Source organism: Nomascus leucogenys, chromosome 23 (assembly GCF_006542625.1).
Source record: "Nomascus leucogenys isolate Asia chromosome 23, Asia_NLE_v1, whole genome shotgun sequence".
In the NCBI taxonomy this organism is placed as follows: Eukaryota; Metazoa; Chordata; class Mammalia; order Primates; family Hylobatidae; genus Nomascus; species Nomascus leucogenys.
The window spans coordinates 4795554-4810612 of record NC_044403.1 but is presented as its reverse complement, the minus strand read 5'-3'; the positions used below and the strand labels follow the sequence as shown (position 1 = coordinate 4810612).

Sequence of the window (15059 nt, the reverse complement as noted above, 5' to 3'; positions counted from 1 at the left end):
GTGTGTGTGATGGGCAATGCCTTAGGGCAAGACGATTCACTACAATGTTCTCTTATAGTCTCGTATTGCAAGTGGAGACCAGGCTACCTGCACAAGTAGAGAAAGGCAGACGAAACAAGACAGCAACAAGCTGCTGGTGGAAATCGGTGTTTTCCCAAAAGAGGGAAAAGAGTGCTTAGTTTCAGTCCAGGGCAGGTGAGATTATCTATGTTCTGGAAACTACTAAATATCAAAATACTCAAACTCCCTGACTGGATGCTTCAGGCTTAATATCTGCTGCAAGTTCATCTGAACTCTTCACTAATTTTCTTTTAAATTTAAGGTGGTTTTTCCTCCCCAAATTTTTTGGATATTCTTCTATTCTGTTCTGTTCTATTGCTTAGGGAGCAGATGTGACTACTAAGTACCCATGTAGTGATACTTTCAGTTGTCTAAACTCTACAAGGTTTAGCTGTTATATATTTTATTTATGGAAACTTTTGATAATTCTATTATCCCATAAGCTCTTCTAAGGTAAAAACATTGGAAATAAAATATTATATCTGTGAATGAGCATTTGGATATCAAACCCTCTCTCCTCTCGAAAAAAGAAATACATTATGCATATTCTCTCATGTTTTAATTTATAAATTTCAAGGCAGTATAACCTTGGGTTTCAAACATATCTGGGTTCAAATTCTGGCTTATGAATTTGTTGTCATATCACCTGCTTAACCTTCAGATTTTAGATTTTCAAACTTTCCAATATTTTAAATAAAAACAACTACTTTCGTAGGAACTAAATGAGAAAATGTAATGTTGTTCATAATGCACTTTGGAATATAGGGGGTGACATAAGATTGGCAAAAAGAAAATTCAAAGTTTATTTTCTTACAATCTCCTTTCCAGTGTGTAGGAATGCTAACATCTATGATGCACATGTATCTGATAGCACAGCACATTGTAGACTGCCCAGAAACACTGATGATCAAATTCATCTGCTTGCAACAGAATACAATTTTGTTACAAACCATCATCAAGCAAATTGGAAAAGCCTCACATCTCATGGCTTGACTCAGCAGTGGGACAAAATAACCCTAAGAGCTAACATTTACTGGATACTTAGTACATGGCACCTACTATCCAAAGGTCTTTTCACACCTTACTTCATGTATCTTTGCAATAACCCTGTGAAGTAAGAACCATTACTATTCTCATTTTATAGATGGGGAAACTGAGGCCTGAAGTGATAACTTACCAAAGGTCTTCTACCTAGTAGAGGAAAAATCGGATTTCCAACCCTGTAGCCTGACTCTAAGACCAGCACACTTGCTCCTGCCCCACACTGCCTTCGGGATAACTAATGGTTCTTAAAAGGCTGATATGACATAGAACCAAAACCTAGAATAAATTCCCAGATCCCTCTTCAGACAGTTTTTCTCAGTTATCTACCCCAATGGACTTTGTTTTCTTGGGGTTGGTCTTCTCATGGAGTATCTTAATGGTGTTCTCTATTTTTCCTGAATTTCCCTGTTGCCTGTCTTGCTAGGTTGGGGAGGTTCTCCTGGATAATATCCCAAAGTGTGTTTTCCACCTTGTTTCCATTCTCCCTGTCTCCTTCTGGTACTCCAGTCAATTGTAGGTTTTTATGAAGTCCCATATTTATTGGAGGCTTTGTTCATTCCTTTTCATTCTTTTTTCTCTATTCTTGTCAGCATGTCTTATTTCAGTAAGGTGGTCTTTAAACTCTGATATCCTTTCTTCCACTTGGTTGATTCAGCTGCTGATAGCTGTGTATGCCTCATGACATTGTTGTGCTGTGTTTTTCAGTACCATCTGGTCCTTTATGTTCCTCTAAACTGGTTATTCTAGTTAGCAATTCCTCTAACCTTTTATCAAGATTCTTAACTTCTTTGCTTTGTGTTAGAACATGCTCCTTTAGCTCATCATAGTTTTATATTACTCATCTTCTGAAGCCTACGTCTGTCAATTCGTCCATCTGATCCTCCATCCAGTTCTGCATCCTTGATGGAGAGATGTTGTGATCATGTGGAGGAGAAAAGACACTCTGGCCTTTTGGGTTTTTGGCATCTTTTCCGTTGATTCTTTCTCATCTTTGTGAGTTTGTCTAGTTTCAGTCTTTGAGGCTGCTGACCCTTGGATGGGGTTTTCGTGGGGGCCTTTTTGTTGTTGTTGTTGACGCTGTTGTCGCTTTCTGCTTGTTTGTTTTTCTTTCAATGGTCAGGTCCCTCTTCTGTAGGGCTGCTGCAGTTTGCTGGGCGTTCGCTTTAGGCCTTATTCATCTGATTTGCTGCTGTGCCTGGAGATGTCACTCAAAGAGGCTGGAGAGCGGCAAAGATGGGTCCCTCCTCCTTCTTCTGGGACCTCTGACCTCGAGGGGCACCAGCCTGATGCCAGTAGGATTGCTCCTGTACGGGGTGTCTGACAACCCCTGTTGGAAGGTCTCACCCTGTTGTGGCACCGGGAGCAGGACCGTTTAAGGAACCACTTTGTCCCTTGGTGGAGAGGGTGTGTTTCATTGGGGGGAAACCCACTTGTCTGGGTTGCCCTGATTCCTCAGAACTACCAGGAGGAGAGGCTAAGTCTGCTGGTCCACAGAGACTGCAGCCAACCCTCCCCGTAGGGGCTCGGGCCCAGGGAGATCAGAATTCTGTTCCTAAGCCTCTGGCTAGGGTTATTGGAGATCCTGCAGGGAAGCCACTCCCCCACCAATGAGGAAGGATGGGTGGGGGTTAGGCCTGAAGAGGCACTGTGGCCACAGACTGCCACAGTGTGTGTGTGGCTGCCATGGTGTGTAGGGCTGGGGGGACAAGTCTTGGGACCAAGCCATCCAGCCTTCCTGGCACCAGCACGGGAAAAGCACAGCCTGGAGCTACAGAAATGGGTGCCCCCTTCCCCCGCCCAGGGAGCTTAGCCTGTTAGGCAGTTGCCAGTCCCAATGCTGGCTGCTGCCCCTCCCACAAGGAGCTCAAATGGCTTAGACAGCAGGCGGTGGCAGCCAGGGCTGGTCGCCCCTCTGCCCCCAGGAGTTCAGTAGGCTTAAGCAGATTTTAGCTGACAGGCTGTAAGAATCTGCAGTTTCTCAGGTTGGGACGGTAGGCCCTGGTGGCCTGGGTTCCAGAGTGGGCTCTTCTGACCCGTAGGTTGCACTGTTCCATGGAAAAAGCAGTTCTGTGGGCTGGGTAGCATGCTCACTCACCACCTCCCTTGGCTGGGGAGAGAGGATTCCTCTTCCCCGTGTGGCTCTCAGGTGGGCTACCGCACCACACTGCTCTTCCTTCTCTCGGTGGGTCACATCAGCCTTCTAGTCAATTTTGATGAGAGAACCTGGATACCTGGGTTGCTGGCAAAGGATTCACATGCTTCTTATGTTTGTTTTTCTTTTTTTTTTTAATTATACTTTAAGTTTTAGGGTACATGTGCACAACGTGCAGGTTTGTTACATATGTGTACATGTGCCATGTTGGTTTGCTGCACCCATTAACTCGTCATTTAGCATTAGGTATATCTCCTAATGCTGTCCCTCCCCCCTCCCCCCACTCCACAACAGGCCCCCATATGTGATGTTCCCCTTCCTGTGTCCATGAGTTCTCATTGTTCAGTTCCCACCTATGAGTGAGAACATGCGGTGTTTGGTTTTTTGTCCTTGTGATAGTTTGCTGAGAATGATGGTTTCCAGCTTCATCCATGTCCCTACAAAGGACATGAACTCATCATTTTTTATGGCTGCATAGTATTCCATCATGTATATGTGCCACATTTTCTTAATCCAGTCTATCGTTGTTGGACATTTGGGTTGGTTCCAAGTCTTTGCTATTGTGAATAGTGCCGCAATAAACATACACGTGTGCATGTGTCTTTATAGCAGCATGACTTATAATCCTTTGGGTATATACCCAGTAATGGGATGGCTGGGTCAAATGGTATTTCTAGTTCTAGATCCCTGAGGAATCGCCACACTGACTTCCACAATTGTTGTACTAGTTTACAGTCCCACCAACAGTGTAAAAGTGTTATGTTTGTTTTTCAATGGGAGCCTCCAATCACCCCTGCTTCTAGTAGGCCATCTTGGCCCCACCTCTGGACTTTGTTTTCATCACGTAGCAGACATTTTGTGTTACTCTGGGAGCTTTGTTGCCAACTATGGATTTCTAGATAAATATTGTGGCAGAGAGTCTTGTGATCAGCCCAATCTTTACCTACTGCTTCTTTCAATGCAGTGTTTTTTATAACACGGCAACATTGCTTTTGTTCTGGAAATCGTGATTATACTCTATGTAACTTATCTGTGAAACTGCCTTGCAAATCTCAGCACCTGTTTTCACTATTGGGCTATTTATTGTCAGCTGTTGACTTTTATGAACAGTGGTTCTCAAAATGTGGTCCCAGTAGCAGCAGCATTCAAGCTCACCTGAGAACTATCTGTTGTGATCAGATGGTGCTTAACAGCCTGGGCTTCAGAGGCAGATGGAACTGGGTGTGAATCTCCATACGACCAATTCTGAGTTGTGTGATAGCGGACTAGATATATACTTTGCTGAGCCTTGGTTTCTTTATCTGCAAAATGCTGTAATAATACCTTGCTTACCCAGGGAGTCTCTGCGTCTTTCTCTCTTGCCCTCAAGCCTTTCTGGATTTAAGGTATGGCTTTCACCACTATTTCCTAGGGCCTCACTTTTTACTAAGTTAGTCTGTATACTAAGTTATGCCAAAAAAAAAGTGGTTTTTTTTTCCCATAAATTTTTCCCTCAAAGAGTTGTGGGAGGAAGGGAATCTGATGTGTATAATATAGTTGAAAAACACATCTATGGTAGATTACAAACCATGTCTACGTGGCCATTTTGTGGGTAACAAGAACAGATTCTATCACCTGATTATTAATGTACAAGCCATTAGCTATGCAAATATCTACTTTCTTGTCAGTATATGGAATCTGATACCTGTAAAGAGATTTTCCATGGAAAAAATTATGTACTTGATTTTATTGCTGCGTATCCCAAAACTGAAAAGTTTTTGCTACACAAATTTTGTATGCTTCAGAATATAAGAATGCTATTGCTGATTGGCTGTGGATAAAGCTCTGTGCAAATAAGGAATTACACGAGAAGTAGTTACTGGCCATCTATGAGATTCAAGATATTATTGCTTGTATCCCCTTTGAAATTGAAAATTCAAAATAAAGACAAGACAGATAAAGTTATTTTTTTTTATATTTTTTAAGTTATGGGGATGAGCTATGTTTGAAAGGTGAAACCTCTAGATTTTATATATATATATATATATGTATATATAAAACCTCTAGATTATATATATATGTGTGTGTGTATGTGCCGCTGCACTCCAGCCTGGGCAACAGAGTGAAACTCTGTCTCAAAAAAAAAATAGATAAAATACGTTTTTATAAAATATTTATTTATTTTGAGACAGAGTCTCACTCTGTCACCCAGCTGCTGGAGTGCAGTGGCTCTATCTCAGCTTACTGCAACCTCTGCCACCTGGGTTCAAGCGATTCTCCTGCCTCAGCCTCCTGAGTAGCTGGGATTACAGGCATCTGCTACTGCGCCTGGCTAATTTTTGTAGTTTTAGTAGAGACGGGGTTTCACCATCGTGGCCAGACTGGTCTTGAACTCCTGACCTCGTGATCCACCCACCTCAGCCTCCCAAAGTGCTGGGATTACAGGCGTGAGCCACCATGCCCAGCCATAAAATAGTTTTAATGCATAGCAGAACTTGAGGCAAAATAAGGAAATCTGTAAGTGTCCAGAAATAACAAGAAAGTACACACCTACACACAAAAAGGGCGAGAAATTTGAACAAGCACACAAATATGACGAGTATTTATTGAGAGCCAAATGTATGTCAGGCACATATTACTTTGTGCCTGGGGAACAGGGGCAATAAAGTAGAAAATAAAACAGACATGGGATTGGCCTCATAGATCTTTTTTTTTAATTAATTAATTTATTTTTTTTTTATTATTATACTTTAGGTTTTAGGGTACATGTGCACAATGTGCAGGTTTGTTACATATGTATCCATGTGCCATGTTGTTTTGCTACACCCATTAACTCGTCATTTAGCATTAGGTATATCTCCTAATGCTGTCCCTCCCCCCTCCCCCCACCCCACAACAGTCCCCAGAGTGTGATGTTCCCCTTCCTGTGTCCATGTGTTCTCATTGTTCAATTCCCACCTATGAGTGAGAACATACGGTGTTTGGTTTTTTGTCCTTGCGATAGTTTACTGAGAATGATGGTTTCCAGTTTCATCCATGTCCCTACAAAGGACATGAACTCATCCTTTTTTATGGCTGCATAGTATTCCATGGTGTATATGTGCCACATTTTCTTAATCCAGTCTATCGTTGTTGGACATTTGGGTTGGTTCCAAGTCTTTGCTATTGTGAATAGTGCCACAATAAACATACGTGTGCATGTGTCTTTATAGCAGCATGATTTATAGTCCTTTGGGTATATACCCAGTAATGGGATGGCTGGGTCAAATGGTATTTCTAGTTCTAGATCCCTGAGGAATCGCCACACTGACTTCCACAATGGTTGGACTAGTTTACAGTCCCACCAACAGTGTAAAAGTGTTCCTATTTCTCCACATCCTCTCCAGCACCTGTTGTTTCCTGACTTTTTAATGATCTCCATTCTAACTGGTGTGAGATGGTATCTCACTGTGGTTTTGATTTGCATTTCTCTGATGGCCAGTGATGATGAGCATTTTTTCGTGTGTTTTTTGGCTGCATAAATGTCTTCTTTTGAGAAGTGTCTGTTCATGTCCTTTGCCCACTTTTTGATGGGGTTGTTTGTTTTTTTCTTGTAAATTTGTTTGAGTTCATTGTAGATTCTGGATATTAGCCCTTTGTCAGATGAGTAGGTTGCAAAAATTTTCTCCCATTCTGTAGGTTGGGCCTCATAGATCTTAAAGTCCAGTGAGGTAAACAAGTTTCATAAGAAATAAATGTATATTTAAGTATTTTGAAAAGTACTGTGAAGAAAAAGAACAAGGCACGTTGAGAGAGAGAATAACAAGTGACACCTGCTTTAAAATTATGCACCAGAAAAGGACTCCAGACATAGTGCCACTGGAGCTCAGGAAGAGTTAATATGTTTAAGAAAATGCAGGAGAGCATTTCTTTCAGGTAGATGCCTAGGCTCTGCCTACTTTGCATGCTTCTATCTGACTATGTAAGGCAAAAATTTATAGAAGTATAATCATGCCTTTGCTGCAAAATGAGAAATAGACACTTAAGAAGAAATTTCCGTCTCATCGAATGAGCATTTTGATGCTATAGTAATTGTTTCAATTTAAAACATTCATGTGTATGTATTTTCTTTTTTTTTTTTAAGACAGGGTCTCACTCTGTTGTCCAGGTTGGAGTACAGTTCGCAATCAGCTCACTGTAACCTTAGACTCCTGGGTTCAAAGGATTCTCTTGCTTGAACCTCCTGAGTAGCTGGGAATGCAGGCACACACTGCCAAAGCTGGCTAATTGTCAAATTTTTGTACAGATGGGATCTCACTATGTTCCTTAGGCTGGTCTTGAACTTGTGGCCTCAAACAGTCCTCCTACCTCAGCCTCCCGAAGTGCTAGGATTACAAGTGTGAGCCACCACACCTGGTTTATACATATTTTCAACAGTTTTAATAAAATATATTTATATTTAATAAAATATGTTTATACAAATTTTCAGTAGTTTTATAACAACAAAGTCCCTTAGAGGCAGAGGATAGACTTTTTTTAAATTTCTGAGACATGGTCTTACGCTTATCACTAAGGCTGGAGGGCATTGCATGATTATTGTTCACTGCAGCCTCAACCTCCTGGGCTCACGTGATCCACCCACCTCAGCCTCCCAAGTAGCTGGGACCACAAATATGTGACACCATGCCCAGCTATTTTTTTTAATTTTTTTTTTTAAGACATGGTGGTCTCTCTACATTGTACAGGCTGGTCTCAAACTCCTGGTTTCAAGCAATCTTCTGGTCTCAGCCTCCCGAAGTGCTGGGATTACAGGCATGAGCCACCACACCTGGCTATAGAACAGACTTTTAACAACAAAAAAGTACTTTTTATTCTAAGGTTGAATTTAGGAGCCTGTATAAAGTAAAGGTGGGTAGATGAGACTGATTGCTTACAGAAAGCTAGCTTTCTGTGCTGAACTTGATACTATTACAGGTTTCTTGAAAGATCTGGGAAAAAATGTTTAAAATTGCAACTGGAAGACATTTGCTAGACTAAAAATGGGGACTCCTAAGCACTCAGGAATTTGGCAAATGGCTGCTGGTTGGGTTTTTATTTTTATTTTTTGGATTTAAGATACCATCAAACTCTAGTTTAGTTCTTTCTGAATTGAAGACGGCTAATTGATGGGTATGTTTTGTATTAGTGAAAGCAAAAAGCTTATTAATTTATATTTTACATTAACAAAACCCATAGAGGGAAATTCTACTTTGCCTTTGTAACCCATATGTCAGCTTGGGTATCTCTGCCCTTTAATAAAAATGTAATTAATGACATTCTCCAAGAATCGTTGAGAATTCTCAGATGGCTCATTTTTCATGGTCATCTCTGCTGTTGCCTGGGATGAATTAGGTATGTTTATGAATCATCTTTCATTTCTCATGGGCTCCATACCAAGTTGATCCAGACCAGGCCAAGGCCCTTTCTTCAGTTGTCATAAATTTAGAATCAAACAACAAAAAGAGAGAACACTTGCCTCGGACTGCCTGCCACTCACAGGACTTGCCTTTACCTCCCACACATGAATGCCCAATCTTTCAATGGGTCATCCTCTACCCTGTTAACTGAGGTTTTCTGTGTTTATTTTTCTCATCATTTTAAGTCTTCCATTTATTGTAATCTAGGAGAAAATGAGGTCACTGAGTTTGTTAATTCATTATGCCGAGTTTAGTACACAAATTCTAAGCAATATTTCACAGACCTGGCTTTTTCTTGGTGCAACAAATATGGGCTTTTGTAAATTGTTTTTCTCTTTTTGGTCCCACAGCTGTGTTTTGGATGGTTAAAGCTGCTAAAAGTCTAAACCCTCAATTGCAGGTTACTTGTAGGTTTAGTTGTTATATCTGTACTGGGAGGTAGCATAGGGCAGTAAAAAGAATACTGATGCTCTAGATACTCTCTCCTCAATCAGAGAGATGGAGCTTGGTAGAGAGACCATGGCCTAGTTACCTAACCCATATGAGTCTTGTTTTTATTATTCATAAACTGGATCTGATAATAATAGCTATTTCATATGGATTTGCAAAGATCAAATGTGATCCTAAGTATAAAATAATGTTTTATATTGTGCAATATAAATTATTAGTTTTTTTTTTTTTTTTTTTTTTTTGAGCTGAAGTCTAGCTCCGTCACCCAGGCTGGAGTGCAGTGGCACGATCTCTGCTCACTGCAACCTCTGCCTCCCGGGTTCAAGCGATTCTCCTGCCTCAGCCTCCCAAGTAGCTGGGATTACAGGCATCCGCCACCATGCCTGGCTAATTTTTGTATTTCTGGTAGAGATGGGGTTTCACCATGTTGACCAGGCTTGTCTCGAACTCCTGACCTCAGGCGATCTGCCTGCCTCGGCCTCCCAAAGTGTTGGGATTATAGGCATGAGCCACCACTCCCAGCTAAATGTTAGTTTTTTATCAGTAACCTCTCATTTCTTTTCCCAGGTATGTTATTTTGTTCATTATCCCTAGGCAAGACCCTCTAGATTGCCTGTAACAGTTTCACACTCTTATCAAGGATGTATATATTCCTGCATTCTCTTTTCTATAGTTAGTCATCATTTCATTAGAAAGATATTTAAGAATTCACATTATATTACAACATTTAATTTGAAAAAAAAACTTTTTGCAGGAAAGGAAAGTATAATCAGAAATTCATCTATCATCTTAAAGTCCTAGGTTTCACCAGTCTGTGCCATATGTGTTCACATTAACTCTCCTTTCTGCATGAGTTGTACTAATGTGGGTGCTGAAGGAGATAAACCCCCCAAATCAGTAGCTTAATACAAATGAAATTTGATTCTCGAACACAGTAGGTGTAATTGGTAGAAGGCATTGCCCTCCACAGTCATTCAAGGATCCATGCTGAGGGAAGGTTGCCATCTTCTGCACATGACTTCTAAACCATCCAAGGTCTCTCTGGATGACAATAAACCACTGTCAGTGGGCTAAAAGAGGCACTGGACATCATGTGGAAGGTTTCTGTGGCCCAGGCCCAGAAGTGCCCATCACATCTGTCCATATTCCATTCTCAGAACTGTCACTGGGCATCTAACCACAAGGATGGCTGGAAAATGCATAGCTGTGTGTCCAGGAGAAAAGGAAAATAGGATTGTTGAACAACTAATGAGGTTCTGCCATGGCCTTCTTTTTAGGTCGCCAAATATCTGCTTTCTTCTCTTTCCCACACATAGAAGACACTATTCCTACCCCAGGGTCTCATAGCATTATTGCATCCAGTCCAAAGTCCAAGGGAGAATAGACTATCCTCTCTATCAGATCCAGATATTTCAGCTTCTGGTTTGGTATTCTTGGATAAAAAGGCGAATTTTCTGCCTCCCACGTTGAGGTAGAAAATGTCTCTGTTCTACCTCTTGTCATTGTAGAACAGCGAAGTTGAAGAAAAAATGAAATCAAACAAACAAAGACACCTTCTATTCAAAAAAGAGAAGACAGGCAGGCAAGCAGCAGTCCCTAGAATATAACCATAAGGAAATCCTGATTAGCGAGTATTGAGAAGCTTCCTACACTGGGAGTGGGGAAATTCCTTAAATAGCCTCTAAATCTCCTCTCTGTGAGGACCTTCTTTTCCATCATTATTTGTGGTGGCTCCATCTCTGGAAAGTTCTTCCTTATTTCTTATTCCCTGGCTGTCACCTCTGAAGTGGCTGTTAGGAAGCATGCTCTTCTTGCGATCTTTGGCTTCATAACTCATTCTGCAAGAGTAAAGATGGAAACCAGTGGGTGTTTTAGGTTTAACTGTCATTTGCGGACTCTGGGGCTGTGGGAGAAAAAATAAATCCTTTGGTTCATGCACACAATGTGACAGCTTGGCATAAGTAAAAGATATGAACAAAAGGATTAATGAAGAAGTGAAAGAGAAGGAGTATACATTAGGCAAAACATCATCTAAATACAAAAAAAAAAACTGGAATGCATTAAACTTGTTCATTCAATAAGTGTTGGCTGAGTGCCTAGTAAGTGTCAAGCACTGAACCAGATGTGGAGGATACAGTGGCAACATATGGAAAAGTTAAAGGAAAAAAAAATTGGGTAATAAATTTGTTATTGGTTTTAGCAAATCAAAAAAATTCGAGAAAATAGTGCAGTGTTTGCCAAATCTAAAACTCTTTCACCCTCACTGAGTCTTAAATTAGGAATGCACAAAAGCAGAATTACTAGAAAATCAAAGTTTTATGGGTGTATTCCCTTAAGTAATAGCCCTATATTGGAAAGTTGGTGGAGGTGCCTGCGCATTTTAAATAACCAACCTACACCTTTACCCCCTCCCCTAAATTCTAACCAAATAAAGTATAAAATAAGGTAGAACTCACCATGTTACATCAGCTTACCAGAAGCCAATGCTGATTGGAAAAGTGTCAAGCAATAAAGAAGAGTTTGGATTTATCTTTAACACTGTCTTCACGTCACTCAAGACTTTAATTTCAGCCAACTCTACTTCTAAAACCAACCTCTTATGCAATGATCTTGTCTGGGTCAGAGTTTCTTCTGGTAGGGAACAGATTCTGCAAATATTATCTCATGTTAATCAAGACCCCCTCTAGATTCTGCCATTTAACTTTAACGAGTTGGACACAAACAGAGTGATTTAATGCAGTTGTAACTTATTCCTAAGTAGGGCCTGGTATAGCTGTTAAGCAATACATCTCTCCAGTCACACATAATAATGAATGAATTCTAACTCACTGCAAGTACTACAGTGTTCCTGAAGGTAAATAGACCATGTCAGCTATGTGAGGCTTGGAAATTTTTTTTTAAAACATAGTAACCAAAAATGTTACCAGTTGGCCTTTGATTACAACTATATCCCCCAGGAAATATGACCAAAAGGACATCTGTTCTATGTATCAAAATTCAGACATCTGCTTCATTCTTTTCCTTTTGTGGTATGCATAGCTATCACATCTGACTTCCAGTTTCCCCGCTGTCAAAGAGAAACAATTAAATGGGAGATGCTCTAGACAAAGGGATTTTAAAAAATCCATTGGCCACAGAAAACTAGAACGGAAGAATCGAAAGCGGAGATTAATTTTCTTTCTTATTACTAAGTTTCTTAAGTATTTTCAGAGCACTTAAAGGGACATACCAATGGGGGGGAAAGTATATGAATTAATGGCAGGATTCTTGAGGACTTTCTCACAAAGATAATTAAAGTGTCACTCTAAGACAACAACCAGAGACACCACAAATAATGTATAGATATTTTTATTGTAGTATTACTTATAGTAAACTTGGATCCAATTTAAATGTTCCACAATAGAGGAATGACTAAATAAACAACAATACATACAAGTGTTAGACAAGTATTCAGGCATTAAAAATCATGTTTTATAAAATAGTAAATGACACCAAAAGGCTTGTAATAATATATTGGTGCAAAAACAGATGCAAAACTATATTCAGTATAATCTCAACTATTAGCCCTAAATGTTGTTGTGATCTTGGATTACATTTTTTTGCATTTTCAAACTTTCAAATTAGCGTTATGATTATGCTACCTCTATGGTGAGGAAAAATTACCCTCTGTAATAGTGAAAAAATAAGAATAGTAATCTTCGGTCTCCCACGTTTTCCAAATACGATGAACACATTACATTTTTACAGTAGAAGAAAAGAAACACCTGTCTTGTAGAGTAGTAAATAAATCAGAATAAGGCAGAAATCAATCATGAATTTACAAAATTATGTCATCAAGTATAAGTTCAGTTCATTTTTAGTTTTGAAACTGTTTCTCAAAATTAAATAGTTTGACTTATTTTTATTAGAAATATGATTCTAAGAATTCAACATTGCTTTTTAAAAAATTATCGTCTAGTTTTTCATAAAGTCTGAGGAGCTGCTAGGTAAATTTCGCACATCAAATTTCATGTGTTGAAATGTGAACATGCTCACCACAGACCAAGGGTTTCCGAGCTGCGGTTTCATCTCTTACTTATGCAAAATATGTTCATGTAATTATGAACCAATCAGCTTTTCATTGTGTCAAAAGCAAATGTAGACCGTGAAATTGATATTTTAGCTTTATTATTGTCTTAAATATGTCTTGGCTTAAAAAGACATGGATAGCTTTTCCCCACTATACCAGATAATGAGTTGCAAATAAATCATTCAGTAGTAAAGTTCAAAGAAACGTTGAAAGCATTTCGAGTTTCCTAGTGTCTTACCAATATGTTTCTTTTTACAACAACCATGTCCCACGTCTATCTGTTTAGGATCTTAAGTTGCTAATAATCTACTCTCAATAATTCCTTAAGAAAACATTAAAAGGACAGCATCTATACCAAGGGAATAAAACCCGAAGTAGTAGAAATTATTAAAAGTGATGTAGCTACTTAAGAATAAGTGCGAGCTCAGAAGCTGAAAAATGTGTCATTGAGATAATACCAAAAATGGTCAACCTTTTCCTGTTAAGTTATAGTAAAGTATACAGTATGAGTACTTAGTATATAAGAGGAGAGTTAGAATGAGATTATACCAGGTTGAGAATTCCTCATCCGAGAAGACCGGACAAAATTCAAGGTTTTTAGAGAGGGGCTACCCTGAATGATATCACCAGTAAGTGGGTTTATAAACAAAGACAGAGCTTGGCAGGTTGCACTGGATCCTTCAAACCAGTTTCTCTGGAAAAATGTGAATTACTCAATAAACCCTCAGTTGCCCCTGAGGTAAATCAACTTTGAAATACAGTAGAGAACTCTGGGTGATAAATCACACAGGGTTACACACTGGGTCCACAGTTCACAGAACATGATTAGATTTAAGACAATAGAAGATAGGGACATTTTATGCACTAGTTTATTGAATCCTTTTGAGACTATCGCTGTTTGGCAGTTCCTAGAAGGCTTAGATAAATTAATCTTTAAGATGTAAACAAATTTACTTTGAACTAAGAAAACAAAAACAAAACAAAAAACTTCCAATTAGAAAACATCTTCAAAGAAAAGCCCACCAATGAAAGAAGCACACAGTAGAAGGGTTAATTTTATAAGTTTCTTGTTAATTTTCAGACTCTTTTGTAGGGAAAAAAAAGTGTGTTCATGCTTGCCCCAGGCTTCGCTGTATGAAAACTGCTTGTTCTCAACTTCCAAAAATGAATTTCTGATTGACATTAATGATTCTGTTAAATCTCTACATAAGGCAAAGGCAATTGGAAACATTTGCATTAAAACTTCCAGAATTGGAAATATGTGCATTTAAACTTCCCAAGCCAGTTGTGTTCCACTACTGTTTTTTTCCCCCCTAAGAACTAAAAAACTATCCCACAAAACGCAAGAGGCCTCTAGTGTAAGTAGTTTTCAGTTTTCCTGTTACTCAAGTCAGATCAGCTGAAGGATGTTCAACTTCTCCCCTGCAGGCCATTTACTTTAAGGAGGGAAGGAAGGGAGGAAGGGAAGAAGGGAGGGAGGGAAGGAGGGAAGGAAGGAAGGAAAAGAATCTCTTCCAATCACATTAAGTCTTTTTGTTAAAAGCTTCAAATTGGCCAGGCTTGGTGGCTCATGCCTGTAATCCCAGCACTTTGGGAGGTCGAGGTAGACAAATCACAAGGTGAGGAGATCGAGACCATCCTGGCCAACATAATGAAACCCCGTCTCTACTAAAAATACAAAAATTAGCTGGGTGTAGTGGCGCGTGCCTGTAGTGCCAGCTACTTGGGAGGCTGAGGCAGGAGAATCACTTGAACTTGGGAGGTGGAGGTTGGAGTGAGCCGAGATCACACCACTGCACTCCAGCCTGCTGAGTCTTAAAAAAAGCTTCAAATTGCCCATACTAATTTCATTCAAAAAGTTATCAAGCCA

General features: G+C 39.7%; 1 protein-coding gene across 1 annotated transcript in view; it reads left to right on the top strand.

The window, feature by feature from the left end:
• Positions 1 to 15059, top strand: part of FAR2 (fatty acyl-CoA reductase 2) — a 197903-nt gene that overhangs the window by 132129 nt on the left and 50715 nt on the right. The gene's annotated exons all lie outside the window — the stretch shown is intronic.